The sequence below is a fragment of the Cupressus sempervirens genome, chromosome 9, assembly GCF_028749045.1.
Source record: "Cupressus sempervirens isolate cs-2001-9-10 chromosome 9, ASM2874904v1, whole genome shotgun sequence".
NCBI lineage: Eukaryota > Viridiplantae > Streptophyta > Pinopsida > Cupressales > Cupressaceae > Cupressus > Cupressus sempervirens.
The window spans coordinates 508284000-508299598 of NC_143126.1; the positions used below are offsets into that span (position 1 = coordinate 508284000).

General features: G+C 33.6%; 1 pseudogene; it reads left to right on the forward strand.

Annotated features, from left to right (window-relative positions):
* The first annotated feature begins 445 nt into the window (after positions 1-445).
* LOC149539577 (calcium-transporting ATPase 4, endoplasmic reticulum-type-like) overlaps positions 446-15599 on the forward strand; it is a 39004-nt pseudogene continuing 23850 nt past the window's right edge.

Genomic DNA, 15599 nt, shown 5'->3' on the forward strand with positions numbered 1-15599 from the left:
CCCAAGTCTGTGTGTCCAAGTTCTGTGTCTTTGATCTCAGAGTGTTCATCATGCAATCATGACTTCGAGGTTACACCTTGGAATTTGTACACAACTGGCTTTGCTATTGATCCAGATGTGGACGCCATTTGATTATATTACCTGCACGTCACAAAGAAAAAGAATGATTAATTACTGGATACATATAAAACATTAAAAAAAATGATATCCTAGAACTTATTTAATTTATTGTTTTTTTTTTTTTTTGGTTTTTTGATCATATATAAAAATTTAAAAAATTTATAAAATAATAAAATAATTTTTTTTAAAAATAACATGGGGTTTGCGGTGGTGGCCTCGCGTGTGCATTTGAGAGGGGCACTGTGACACAACGCACGTGACCCAGAAGGCGTGCACAGTGGCCGTGCCATCGCTCGTCCAAAAGGGCACATGGAGTGATAGTCTCATGCGGCCCAGAAGGCACGTGCAGTGGCCACGCTACTATGCATCCAAAAGGGCATGCAGGGGCGGCCCCGCTTGGCCCAGAGGGCGCCACAGTGGTGGTCATGCCCCACTGCCCAGAGGGGCACGACGACAGCATCACACGCATGCCGAGAAGGGTGCAGTGGTAGCACTGCGCACGTGCCCAAAAGGGCACCGTGATAGCGCAGCATCGTGTGCAACCCAAAAAGGTGCTGCAGTGGCGCGCGTACGTCAAAAAGGGTGTGCGCCATGTGCTTCTTCTCCTACGTGCATGTGCAAGTGCAAGAACTTCATGGGGATGGAGGGGGGGAGGTTTTATACCTTCCTCTTAGCACTCTAAAAAAAAAATGAAGTGAAAAAAAAGGGGGAAGGGGGTTTTATGACCTCCCTCCCTTCCTTATCTTTGCAAAGTGTGCGTGCCTCGATATGTGCGTACGCGCGAGATTTTTTTTAAAATTTTTTAATTTAGTTTAATTTAATTTAATTTTAAAAAAAAATTTGACTCTAACTTATTTAATCGAGTTTTCTTCTCCTGACTCTCGAACTATAAGTTCGAGAGTCAAAAAAAGTAGGGGGTCCCCATTCCTAGTGAGGAATAGGGCGTGTGTTGTGGATACCACAACAAGCATCATCAAACTAAGCCTCCACTTACCTTCAAACCCACCTAAAGGACCCCTCACCGTGTCCTTAAAATTAAAAAAACTATCATAAAATAATACCTCTGTGTGGACAACTTGACCAATGCAATAGTTGCTCACACATTCCATTTACCTTTCTTGAATATTTTCTCTTCTCCCTTGGTGATCATCACTCAACCCCTATTCTTTCTACACCATGTGAGTATGGTTATATTACATTGATTGTAGGCCTATTCCATAATGGATAGTGGTGACATATAGTGGGATGACCATTATTCCATTCAAAACTTAAAAATGAGGTTGCCCTTCCTATGGTTCCTTAAATCAATCAACACATTACATTGAAAAGGATTGAAAAATGAACTTAAATAAATGCAAAGGTATGTAATAATATTGTTTAATGACAAGAAGCTCTTGGCTAACGCTGTGCAGGATTTTGTGAAGGATGCGGAGGACCTGAAAGCCCTAAAGAAGATTGACACATACTATGTTCCTGATACCATGAAGAAACTATGGAGGTATGTTCTGAGAGCTGTAATTGAGTATATTACTCTGGACCCTAGGTTTGATCAGTCTCGTACCCACCACTTTGTTGTTTTGAATCATTTTTGACACAACTATAAAATTTCTTTTCCTTTTTACTTGTTAACTTCCATGAGCAAGGTAGTGGATAGCTTCAAAAAGAAGCCCACTGATAACCCTGCTCTACATGAGGGGCTCTTGCTACTTATTTATGAGCACTTTAAGGCTTAGAAAATAAGCAATGCCCCCCCTCAGACTAAGAATGTGACCTCTAGAAGTTCCAGCTTCTCTTCAGACTCAGATGATATTCAGAGCTTAAGCTCTGAGGATAGCGAGATTTCTTCCACTAGTAAAAAAGTCACCCATTAGGTCAAGAATTCACCTTCTTCCATAACCCCTAGTAGAAAAAGCCCTAGGGTTCATGGTCAGAAGCAACTAATGAAGGATGAGAAGGTTGACAACGATAATGAGGAGGATGTGGAGACAAAAGAGGAGGAAAAGGAGATGTAGGAGGAAAATAAGGAAGACTGGGGAGGGAAGAAATGCAAGAGGGAGGGTCTAGAGGATGAGAGAATGCCGCAAGAACTAGATATGTCTTTGCTACCTCTTTCTCCTATCCATATTCAAGCCCAACCCGAGGAGTAAAAAATGGATTCTAAGACTGAGGGAGGAGAGGTGCGGGTTAAAGATGGGAGGAAAGCTTGGAAAAACTTTAATGTTAGGACCTCGAAAATGGGCATTTTTAGAGAGGCCATGAACCCACAGGTCCTCATGGAAAACCAAGAAGTACTGTAGCTTGAAGAAATCATAGACTCAGTGATTGTGGCTATTTTGGATAAAGCAAGGGAAATTGGGATGAACCTCTTGAACAATGCCCGCAACAGTATGATTGATAACTTCAGATCAATCAAGTGGCTTTTCCATGAGCTGGATGAGGTCAAAGAGCAAGTGGCTCATATGGAGGAAAATAGGAATGGAGCAGATTCTAATAATAGAGATGGCCATGGTGAGAGGCTCAGTCTGGCAGAAAGAAGGATTAACAACCTCGAGATCTACAATCACAATCTCTCGAACCAAATGATTTTGCTGCTAAGCTCCATTAACAACAACATCATATCTTTAACTGGCTGGATCAAAGACAGAGTTATGAAGGAAGATGAGGAAGGAAAAGATAGGGAAAAAGCCAGACTAGTGGTTGACCCTGCAAAGGACAACATCAACAATGGTTAGGACCAGGAGGATCAAAGGGTGCACCAGCAGGAGGCCAAGGAGAACCAGATGGCCTATGAGGCTACTTAGGTCATGCAAGAGCTGGAGAGAAAGAATGAGGACTAATCCACTGCCTATTCTTTTGTTTCTATATGTGCCTTTTTTTGGGTTTTTATCAGGGCTTTTGCCTTTGTCGATTCTTGTTGTTTCTATTCCTGGTCTTTTCTATGTTCTTTTTTTTTCGGTTGGGCCTTGTGCTTATTATCAATGTTTGAACTTGAACTCTTTTGGCTAGGCTTTTCTCACTTATTTTCAGCCTTGTTAATGTTTTAACTCTTGGGTTTCAAGGTCCCTGTAAAACCTATTTATCTAATCAAAAGCATTGTTTAATTGCAAAAAATAGAATCCTTAAGAATTTAGAAATAGTTAAACAATACACCATAAATAATCAGTAAAAAAATTCTTTTTATTCTAAATTAGGATATAATCTATTATGGGTAATCTTGAAGTCATTAAATGGTTGGTTCCTCCCAATCCCCTACTATTCATTTTCTATAGTTTATGAGACCTTGTAAAGTTTAGAAAATTGACTATAACTACCGATCACATTAACAAATGATTAAAACTTCAATTAGGCCAACTAGACATTGATATTCAAATTCAAACTTGACAATTTCTCTCCAAACACAAACTTAATTTAATGATTTCCAAAGCAACAAAAAGCCTTGTTATTTACCAATTAACTAAAGGCACCCTATCAAGGACTCATAGACCCAAACAAACACACATTTTTATCATTTGGTCAAAATTGACCATTATTACATATTTTAGGACATTAGGTCCTCTAACTCAATTATAAAACTAATTACATCTTTAGGCCATTTAAGGCCTATCTACATTATTTTAGGTCCCTTGGACCTTAGAACACACATTCCTTGCCATTTTTCCTTCTTAGGTCTCTAAGGATCATTATGTTCTTCTATACCATCCAGGAATATGGCTTGTCCTATTACTTCTATTGCTAATGATGATTTAAGCAAGTGTGACAAAACTAATCAACCTGTTAACTAATAAAATCACAAACATTGTTGTAAGCACCCATAACAATGACCTTTCATCTACAACTAACAAGCATTTTACTAGAAACCAATGAGAGAAATACACTTATTCTATGTTAGGGACTAATAAGGAAATAGTGCTTGATTTTTTGGCATCTTGGAAGTCTATAATAGAAAACATAATCATTTCTTTAATCAAAGTAGCCTAAGGTTTTTTGAGAAAAATGTGTCTTAACCTTGTGACTTTTCTAGATAATTCTAAAAATGTATCGTCACATATTGGTCACTTATTCATATTTAAGGGTAGCTCTTTGAAGAACTATAAAACAATGGTGATTTATTGCTCCTAGGTTAAAGTTGGTAACAACATCTATGGACTTCTACTATATTTCAGCTACCAAGAATAGCTCACACTTAGAAGCCACAACTAGGTTATGAAAATTACTACATGACTGAAACATTCCCTATCCCTAGTATCTCTATGCTCAAAAGATGAAGCCCAAAATGCCATTGAAAACAGACAAGGTACCTAAGTGCCATATTGAATCATTCACATTATTAATTTGGCTTTAACATTCCATGGTCAATGATGAATCTATTGTTCCTTTTATGAGACAAAGTACCCATCAACGTCTTTCTTACTCTGAAATTTATAAATATTGTAAAACATAGTTAGCATGTGTATATCCATATCTTCTCATGAAAGAATGCGCAATGAATGAAATGAGCTGGTTTTCTTTGAAACAATCTTGGCTGGTTTTTGATACAAACTTGTAGATTGCATTGTTTAATATGGTTTAGAGCCATTCTCTAAATGACTATCTTCAATATAATCTTGAAAAAGTACATTTTTACTTGACAAAAGAAAAAATTTATTCCAAGGCACTATTGAGATCTCTCCTTCTACAGTGAGGGGTCTATAACAACTTGTGGTCTAATGTCTAGCTTAAGGTAATTTGTGAGTAGCTCTGTATACATTTCATAATGGGCTATCATTCGAAATCCCCATTTATCCTTCACTTGTCTGCAGAGTTTAAGATCCATGTCCAAAATAAGCAATCCATCTTCATAGCGGGAATTACATTGGGTACAGGAAGCATCTGGTGCTGAAAACACATCTAACATTTCTCCATTCAAGCACTCTTACAACTAATGAGAGACGGTATTAAAATAGGAAAACTTGAGTGAATTAAAAGTAACTGTAACAAGCCAACCACCAAATCAAGCAACAAAAGACACCAAGCTACCAGTGTTGCCCTTCATATTTATAGGAAATATCTGCATCAAACCAAACATAGATAAATCTATAGATTATGAAATTCATATAAATTGATTATCAATATAAATAAACCATTGATTATTGATATAATTTATTTTAATATTTGGAAGGTTGGATTCAGTTTTGACTAATGTGACCTAAAGACTAAAGTTCAGTTACTAGAATTTCATTTTAGAATTGTCTTTTCAGTCTATATTAGTAGTGTAAAACTTTTGGAGAACACTTGCATGCTCCAAAAATAATTGGTTCACTAAATTGCTTTATCTATTTAATAGTTAAGGATTTGTTTTAAATTAATGTGTCCTAGGGATTAAGTTATAACCCATGTTTCAAAGCTCAGCTATTGATAGAGAGATTCTATAGTGGCAGGGTACATGCATCTATAGCTAGGGGTAGGCATTCCTAATGATCCAAGGATTACATCAAGGTGTTGAGAATGATTGAAGTGGGATATAAACATTAAATGCCTTAGAGAATGAAGAGTTTGAATGAAAGAATGATTTAGAAGAAAAGCTCTCTAGATATTTTCAAGGTGGGTGAGGATGAGGGTGTACAGAGGAACTAATCCATAAGACATTGGGTCTTCTCATTAAAGAAAAGTCTCTTTATAATGATCATGAGGTCCATTCTTCTTAAGAATAATGTCTAGCCTCTAGTAATCAAAAGAGTTGGGTACTAAACTTAGAAGAAACGATAAGGTAGGAAGTTTTGATCCATTAGTGTTTATTGATAGATTGACTTCATCTCTGCATTTTCTTCTTAACCTAGTCAATTCACTTTTCTAATGAGAACTAACCTTAGACATTATAACCCATGGAATACTACCAACCCCTAATGAAAATGTTGCAATATAGGCCTATATAACATAAATACAAGAAGATGTTATAAACAATGCACCTACTATTGTCTTTATTCAGGACCTAATTCATACCATTAGAAGTGGTCTCCTACCAAATTTGTCCATCAACAATGCACCTACTGCTGTCTTTGGCACCTACCAAGCACCACTTTCTAATTAATAAGTAAGACAAACATGTTTGATCATTGAGAGGAACTAAATAAGATATTCTTATCTAGAATTGACCATTGTTGGCACTTGAACTATAATAATTGCAACTGATGTTGTCTGACCCAAAGAATAGCCTACAATGAAGTCCAAATTAATTATATTACATTAAAGTCCAAAAGTCTTTTGACCCCTTATGAATTCCTTCTGCCTGTAGTTTCAACTTGATATTAATTTTTATGATCTTGTTGTTTCTTTATTGTATGGGTTTGAACCTTATCCCGCTTTATCTAATTAGAATAATTATATTACATCTAAAATAGAAAATAACACATTTATATTAGAAGAAATGAAAGAGAAAAATCTAATATCCTAACGTAGCTTCTCACCAGTAGCCTCAAAGATTGTACTAGGATAAAATATAACACCATTGATTCCACCAATTTGTTGGCATACTACTAGGCCAACACCAATCTGATATAGAAAATACAATTCTTAAGCTATAAAGGATGACTGGATAAATAATCAAGATTCAACAAACAAAATTTCATCAAGTACAATACATATTATGAAGTTGTAAATGATGAATGGACTATTGGAAGGAATTATGGATGAGTAGATAAATTATGGAGAACCAACAAATCATTGAGTGTATTTCTTACAATGACAGCAGGAGCATAGTTTTTGTGAAACAAATCAAGTATTTTGGTCTTGGGAAGATTTTCCAACTCCTCTATATATTCTTGTATAATATATTCAATAGATTGATAACCTAATATTAGCAGCAATCAAATATTTTTTTTAATGTCTTCATTGGAACTGATTAGCTCCAAAATTTTACTCAAATTTCAGCTTAAATTGAAATTGGAAGCTAACCTAGTTGATACTGATGAATGAAAAATATATATATTTCTAGAATAGAAAAAGATACACACCAAGGTTTCAATTGCTTCATATGACACATCACATTGGCTTCCCCTAAGAGCTTGTAATGCTTCTTTAAAATCTTTATCACGACTAGCCTTTGCCTGGAATGCATTGACATCAAATTTATTAGAAAGAACGCCACATTTTGAACATGTAGGGTTTTTTAAATCATATATTGTACAGTTCTTAGATGGTCATTTTAAAGAATCTCACATTAATATGAAAATTAAGCATGGAAAATAAGACAATTTTGACTATTTAATACTTTTAGTAGAAAACAAGTCATAAATTATGTTTTTATAGTAAAAGAATACTTTGACTTAAGAAAAAAACTACACACTATTAAAACATGACATTGTGCTTTAAAAACTAAAAAGGTACCTGTAACAAAGAACTTCATTTGGACTTGCTAATTTCTTGTCACTATTAACTATAAGCTTATCTTTAAAGTTTGAGCTTCACTTGGTTTCAAGAATAGTTTAATATTCTCTACTAAACGAGGCCAACCACATGAAGGTGGAAGCTCATTTGCACCCCCCCGCCCACTAACATCACTCTAAATTCCCCATTAACATTTAATAACATTCATTCATTCATCAATTTTTGAAATATAACATTCAATCATTATAATCACATGATAACATTCATTAACACATAAAATTCATTAACACACAACATTCATGAATAATTCATTAACACACAACATTCAAGAGTAAGTCATTCATGAATAATTCATCAACACAATATTCATTAACACCCAACATTCATGAATAAGTCATTAACACATAAAACTCATTAACACACAACAATCATTTTTTTTTTTTCTTTCTTGCTATTTTTATTTTTTCATGAAATTTCTAAGAGGAATATCAATGTCCTCGTCATCCACCTCCTCTACTGGTTCTAACACATGTCTCCTCCTCATCCATTCAGGAACATCACAAGGCCACTACACCAAAGGGGGGTTCGTTGCAATAACAATTACTTTATGAGTTAAATTCACACCATTTTATATTAGTGAATTATGAGTTTTTATTTAAGTAAAAGAACTATAAATTAAAAAACCAAAACATAGATTTTCTTTACCTAAATGTGTGACATGAGCTACCTACTAATCAGTCTAAACATCTTCTAGCACTTGTTCAATATGATGTGATTCTATATCCTCTAAAATATACACAAAAAGGTTACACCAAGTTCAATTAAAGATGTTAAATTGTATTAATAATTACATAATTAGTTTTAAATAGCAAATGAGAACCTCCATGGATAGTATGATGCACATTAGGGGCTTCATGATGCAGCATATGATCTATGTCATGATTAATAGGCTGCATTGCAATGTCGTGCACATTATTATCAAATAGATTGTTTCTCAAGTATTCAATTTATAATATATTTTTTGGCATATTTACCTGTGCACATGATGCAGGAGACTATTCGATTGGGGCCATGGAAGCTTGCTGTAGGCATTCAGCCATGACTACATAGCCTTGCTTGAAGGCAATTCTTTTGTGTTCTTCCATGGCCTCTAGATTAAAATCAGTGCCTTGCATTTTTTTATTAATTAACAAAATTATTTGCATTTTATAAATACTTTTTTCTCTAAAATTCATTTACTACTACTTACAACTTGTGCTTTGATTTTAGAATATCCCCTAGAGCCAAGTTTGTGTTGCTCAACCTTTTCCAACCTAGCCTTTGTTGCCTTTGATGTGTCCTGCAACCTATGAAAATTTTGAAATATGTTAGATGATATAGATATAAAGATTAGTACTAATTAGTGCATTATTACATTAATGTACTAGTAGTTAATACTATTGCATACCTTCTCGCACTTGTTGGTGTAGTGTCTCTTCGATCATCCACCCCTTTCTCCTTTGCATCCAAAATGAACTCATTCCATTCCCTCATTGTAATAAAGGGAGGACACTCGTACTTCAAGTTTAGGACAATAATCTTTCTATATGAGTCACTCACAGCCTTAAGATGTTTGCAAGCATTTTGTAAAATTTTCTTATGATCAAAAATATTATTACCAAACTCATGCTCTAAATCTTTGATGAGCTGATCTTTTAATTTTTTATCTTGAAAGTTCCACCTTTTAAGGAAAAACACAAAATTGTTAGATATAGCTAGTAAAAGAAAATACCCGAATGAAATGAAAAAAAAATAGTGGGATAAAATTAGTTCACTTATGATGTTCCACCTTGTATGTATGGTGTGCCTGAATATTTGCAGTATGAGGTCATAAAGCTTCCTATAAAAGGTATCATTTCCTGCAAAAAATGTCATGGGATAATCAATCCAAAGCTTCTTATGAATAGGTAAATGCATATTACAATATAAAAAATAATTATTTAAAGTACCTGGAATCTTAGGCCATTTTAAAGGCATCAATTCATCATTGTCAATCAACAATGACGTATACATAGCTCCTATGCTAGAAACACAGGTAGCTCTAGGAAATGATGGTGAATTATCACCAATACTAGCACTATGATCTGTATATGGTATAGCAGATGGTGCATCTCCTACCACAAAAAAATAATCCACTATGTGATATACCCAAGATAAAAGTACAAATTATCAACTCATAATTAACACAAAACCAAATATAGCAAAACAAGGATTTACCAGCTAGATGTCCCCTTGTTGCCAACGTTGCATTTGGTAATCTTGTATGGACATCCGTCGACCTCTGAGGATTCTCCTGCACTTGATGACCTGAACAATACATTGTTAGCAAAGACATTCTAAAATAATAAAAGTAAGAGTTAACTTAAGAAGTTTTTGAATGTTCAAAATAAAATAATTCTTATAACTTGTCAACTAAAAGATTATTTTACCAGTGGCAGTCGAAGCTCTGCTAGTACCGGCTTCACCACGTTGTCCTTGACCAAGTTATGGATCAGTTCCCAAAAAATCTTGTAACAAGAACACATTACATATTTACTTCACAACATAAAATATTATAAATTATAAATATTTATTGAACTTTTGTTATAACTAAAGATTCATTACTACTTACTTCATAACGATGAGCTTGCGTTCTCAAATCAGATAACCTCTTCATCATCTCCTTGGATGGAATATTTGCTTCATCCAAAGTTCTCATTATTTCTAATTTTTATTTTTATTTTTTTCTTCAACATTATTTTTACATTGGGAGTTTCTGCAATATCGTCATCAGAAGGGGTAGCTAGTGGCTCTGTACTTACTACAGGTACTTTTCCCTTATCCTGAACATCAGATTGTGAGAGGAATATTAGTAAAACTATCATAAAAACTCAAAAAATATAAATAAAATAACGTAATAATATAACATTTTTCAACTATCTAATTTGTACAATTTCAATAAGGTTTACCCTTGCTGAAGAATGGGTGGTAGCAGCATCCTCATGGCCTCTATAATCTATCAAATCCATATCGTCCTATCACAAAGATTAAACATAAAAACTTCAACTAACTGAAAGTAATAGACAAAAAAAAAAAAAAACTTATTAACAAAATGGTATATGGTACTTACAACCCTCATGATAGTAACTTTGTTTGTATCTATGCGATTTAAATGGTAATCTATTAGCAGTTTTTCTCCTGCACTTATTGATTTTATTGCACAAACAAAAACTTCATTCCCCTCGCGCACCTCAAATATGCAATTGGGTTGCTTACTAGTTGAGGAAGGTCATGTAATATTTATAAGACTTTCAATATTTCTTGTTTCTTTTGGTCTCCCATTAATATACATAGCAAATCTTTTACTTTGATCTTTTTTTTTTCGTTGTATATAATTAGCTGATAGTGCATACCTATGCATACTTTTTTATATCAAAGAATCTACATCCAATCACTGTAATTGTAACATGAACTGACATACTTGAACAATTAAACAACTTTTTTGTAACATACCTTTATCCCATCCATGGAAAATAGGCCCAAACCATGTAATGACGATGGAGTAATGCGATATATCCTCTCATTAACACAAAAATATGTGTTAATTGGAGGTAGCTCATTGGGTACCCATTCTTTCTCAATGTGTGTGTACTAAAAGGGCACCTTGATGTCACCTTTGGTCTCATCATCATAAGAACATGACCCCCCATTAGCAAGGAAAAATTGCATGCGTTTATCAAAAAAATTTCTAATATTTTGACCTCTAGTTTATCTCCCTATTTTAGTCGTACTACATGTAGAGCTTTCATCTACCATTTCCTCATTTCCCTCATTCGATGTAGATAGATATGACAAGTACCTATTTGGTGGCACCTACAATCCATCAAATGGAAATTTGATAATATTTAAATAATATATATAGAATAATCAATTCGTGACTCATGCGTACATTTCTTCCTTGTCTATATGTGAGAGATATAAAATGTAGTAAGTTGAAAGTGATTATACAATTATATTTCTATATGGACCTTCTTTGTCTATATATACATTATATGATTATATAATATGTCTATTTATAACATATGTGGTCAATGATAAATAAGAAGAATATAAAAAATTATGTCTATTTATTAACTTATACCCACTGATCCATGTCACTGTGCATGATCTAGGCCAAAGGGGTCAAATTTCCAACATATGTTAATCATTTATCTTAAGTCAGCTAAAAATTACATTATATGCGCATGCTAAAAATAACTTAGAAGACAACATGAACAATATGCAACATCGTAAACATGAATTTTTTTTACCTTATATATGAAATACAAGACCGTCAACAGAAGGGGTGACGATGTCTATAGTCAATTGACTATTTGCGAAAAGGGTGATAATCAGACACAATATAAACAATGGTAATTATAAATAACATGTTGTAATCATTAGAATTGAATACAATATATATGTAATCATATTTATCGCATATTTTAATCATTTATCTTAAGTTAGCTAAAAATTACATGATATGTGAATGCTACAAATAACTTAGAAGACAACATGAACAATATGCAACATCGTAAACATGAACAAATTTACCTTATATATGGAATACAAGATTGTCAACAGAAGGGGTGACGATGTCTGTAGTCAACTGACTGTTTGCAAAAAGGGTGATAATCAGACACAATAAACAATGGTAATTATAAATAACATATGTTGTAATCATTAGAATGAACACAATAAATATGTAATCATATTTTCTGCATATTTTAATCATTTAACTTAAGTTAGCTAAAAATTACATGATACGTGTATGCTACAAATAACTTAGAAGACAACATGAACAATATGCAACATCATAAACATGAACAAATTTATCTTATATATGGAATGCAAGATCGTCAATAGAAAGGGTGACGATGTCTGTAATCAATTGAGCGTTTGCAAAAGGGTGATAATCAGACACAATATAAACAATGGTAATTATAAATAACATATGTTGTAATCATTAGAATTGAACACAATAAATATGTAATCATATTTCTTGTATATGTTAATCATTTATCTTAAGTTAGCTAAAAATTGCATGATACTAGTATGTTACAAATAACTTAGAAGACAACATGAACAATATACAACATCGTAAACATGAACAAATTTACCTTATATATGGAATACAAGATTGTCAATAGAAGGGGTGACAATGTCTATAGTCATTGATTATCTTCTTCTTCATCATCCTCATCATCATCATCATCATCATCATCATCATCATCATCATCATCATCATCATCATCATCGCCATCATCACCATCATCATCACCATCATCATCGCCATCATCACCATCACCATCATCATCATCATCACAATCATCATCACCATCATCGTCATCACTATCATCTTCAATATCTTCTTCTTCCATAACATTATACTTTATCGGCCTTCCTCTTGGATCATGTCTAACAACAAATGACCAACCCTATTTATGTGGAACCTTTGAGTAAAACACTTACTCACATTGGCTTGGAAGAACATAGGGCTCATCTCCAACTGGCTCAAATGACCTTGTATTAATCATTATAAATCTATTATCATGTTGAATAACCGTTCTATCTGGATCATTTTGATTTAGTCGTAACTTGTACCATTTAATGATGAATAAAACTACTTTGAAGGAGTTAAAGTTGTACTCCATTATATCATCCAAGATTCCATAGTATTGATTTTGAGATTGTTGAGGATGTATGTCATTTCTAGATGATATATTGGTGACCTCAAAAATTGTAGTTATCTCAGAATCACAAGTTTTCTTTGTGTCATCCAAGAGTTTTATGCAAAAATTTGTGGCCATGATAGTACATAGCTTTGTGGTGCTTGACCTACAATTTTTGAAGTGTGTGTAAATTATTTGCATCGTGAGTTGATATGAAACATACATCAAGTTATGATCATTAATAAATTTCTACATACCTCTCCACCTCTTAAACCCTTTACTAGATCAACTACCATCGACATAACATTGGAATCTCCATTACGATGAGCTTCTGTTAATGAACAACCATTTCGTTGAGATCGTTCAATCCATACCATCATCCAATCAAGATTGTTCATAATATACAAATATATTGCAGCATCCCACTCTTGACCACCTGTATCAAAAAAAATACACCAATTATAAATAACTTATATTGAAGATTTATAAGAATTAATTAACTACAATAACATCTTAGATTTACCTCTCACTTTCCTCAATCTACCTTTGCCCATCAAGTACTCCCCTTCAATTTTTTTAATTGAGTTGGGATCCCAAATATGATCTACATGGATCTTTGCTGCAAAATTAGGAATATATTCACTAATGTACACCATGGTCTAGTATACCATATATCCCTCCACCATAGAACCCTCAAGATGCGCTCTCTGTCAAACCAAGCCTTTCAAAAATTTCAAGTGCTTCTCAACTATCCACATGGACCTAGTTGGTACAGGTCCACACAATTCAATCTCCTCAACTTGATGTATGAGGTAGTGTTCTTATGCATTGAAAAAACTTGGAGGTAGACACTTTTGCATTTCACACATAAGAAGAGGAATTTTTCTCTTTCAATATTTTATATCTCCTTTATTGATTTCTTTGGATAACAACCACCTCATGTATTTTCCAAGATCATATATAACCTATTTGACATTGTTGGCGAAGTGGTGTGGGAGAGATAGAGGTAGAACATATTGCAATATTTGTAAAATGATCTTGTCAATATTTTATAAAAGAATGCAATTAAAACTACATGCAGTAAACAAATATATAGTGAATACAAAATAACATGAATTACCTTAATAAATGTATGCCAATCATGCATTTTCAACCCTAGCCCTAATTCACTTTTCTTTGATATGAGATTGTTTCTGTTCACAACATATCTAGTGGGAAATCGTATTTTTTTATGACTTCTTTTATATCATTTCTCTGCTACTCTAACAATAACCAAGGGCACTTGTATCAATTTGGTATCCATTTTTATTTTATTGAATGCCATTTTTCATTGCATGGTTGGATTCTTCAAAGTCACTACAAGTTTTGACAATTTGGTCTTTATCAAGCCTTCCATCCAAGATCTTCCATAATGTCTCTATTACATTCTTTCCAATATGCATAGGATCAAAAAAATGCACAATTGGGAGTTTCTCATAGTACATAAACCTAGTAAATTGTGTAGGATAAATTTTTAGTCCTTTTGGAAGTTGGTCATTGATGACTTGACGACCTTCACAAGCATCAATTACATCATTAGTAAACAAAACACAATATCAAAATATAAATTTGAAACAAAGACCATCAGATGGAATGACATTACCTCAATGATTTATTTTATTGTATGCCAACTTCCATAGGCAAGGTCTCATTCTCGGTGGCTTTGACATAATCTCTTCTTTCCCATTGAAAAGATGTTTTTCTATAATTTGGTACTTATGATTTCTGTGCAGAAAGTGTCTATTCTCATTGAACACCTGCTTTCTTAAACTTTTGAATGAAAAGATTTCATCTTTGGACCACAAACTGGACATGGAAATTTTCCCTTTTTCTGAAGACCTACAAGATCATGTATAATTGGATTAAATGTGTTAACTTTGTGTTGCCACTATAACATACCAAAAAGAGGTGTTAAGAAGAGAACATACCACAAAAATGTGTTAGCCCAGTATTGTCCATACAAGCATTGCATGAAATTGAAATTGTCTTTGTCCTATTTGTCTATAGATGTCATACATAGTAACCCTATTCCATAACACCATCAACTCGTCGATAAGGGGTTCAATATATACATTGATATCTTTAACTTGGTACTTACCTAGTTGAATGAACAAAAACATTACATAATTATTATGACCATTTGGATGGATTCGTAATAATAAATTAATTTAGATGACCATTAAATCAAAATATACCTGGAACAATCAGTGTCAACATTATGTGCTCTCTCTTTATGGACAACCAAGGAGGTATGTTATTGTTGATAACAAAAATAGGCCACAATGAGTAAGTAGATCTCATCTCTCCAAAAGGATTGACACCATCTATTGCCAATGAAAGCTTGAGATT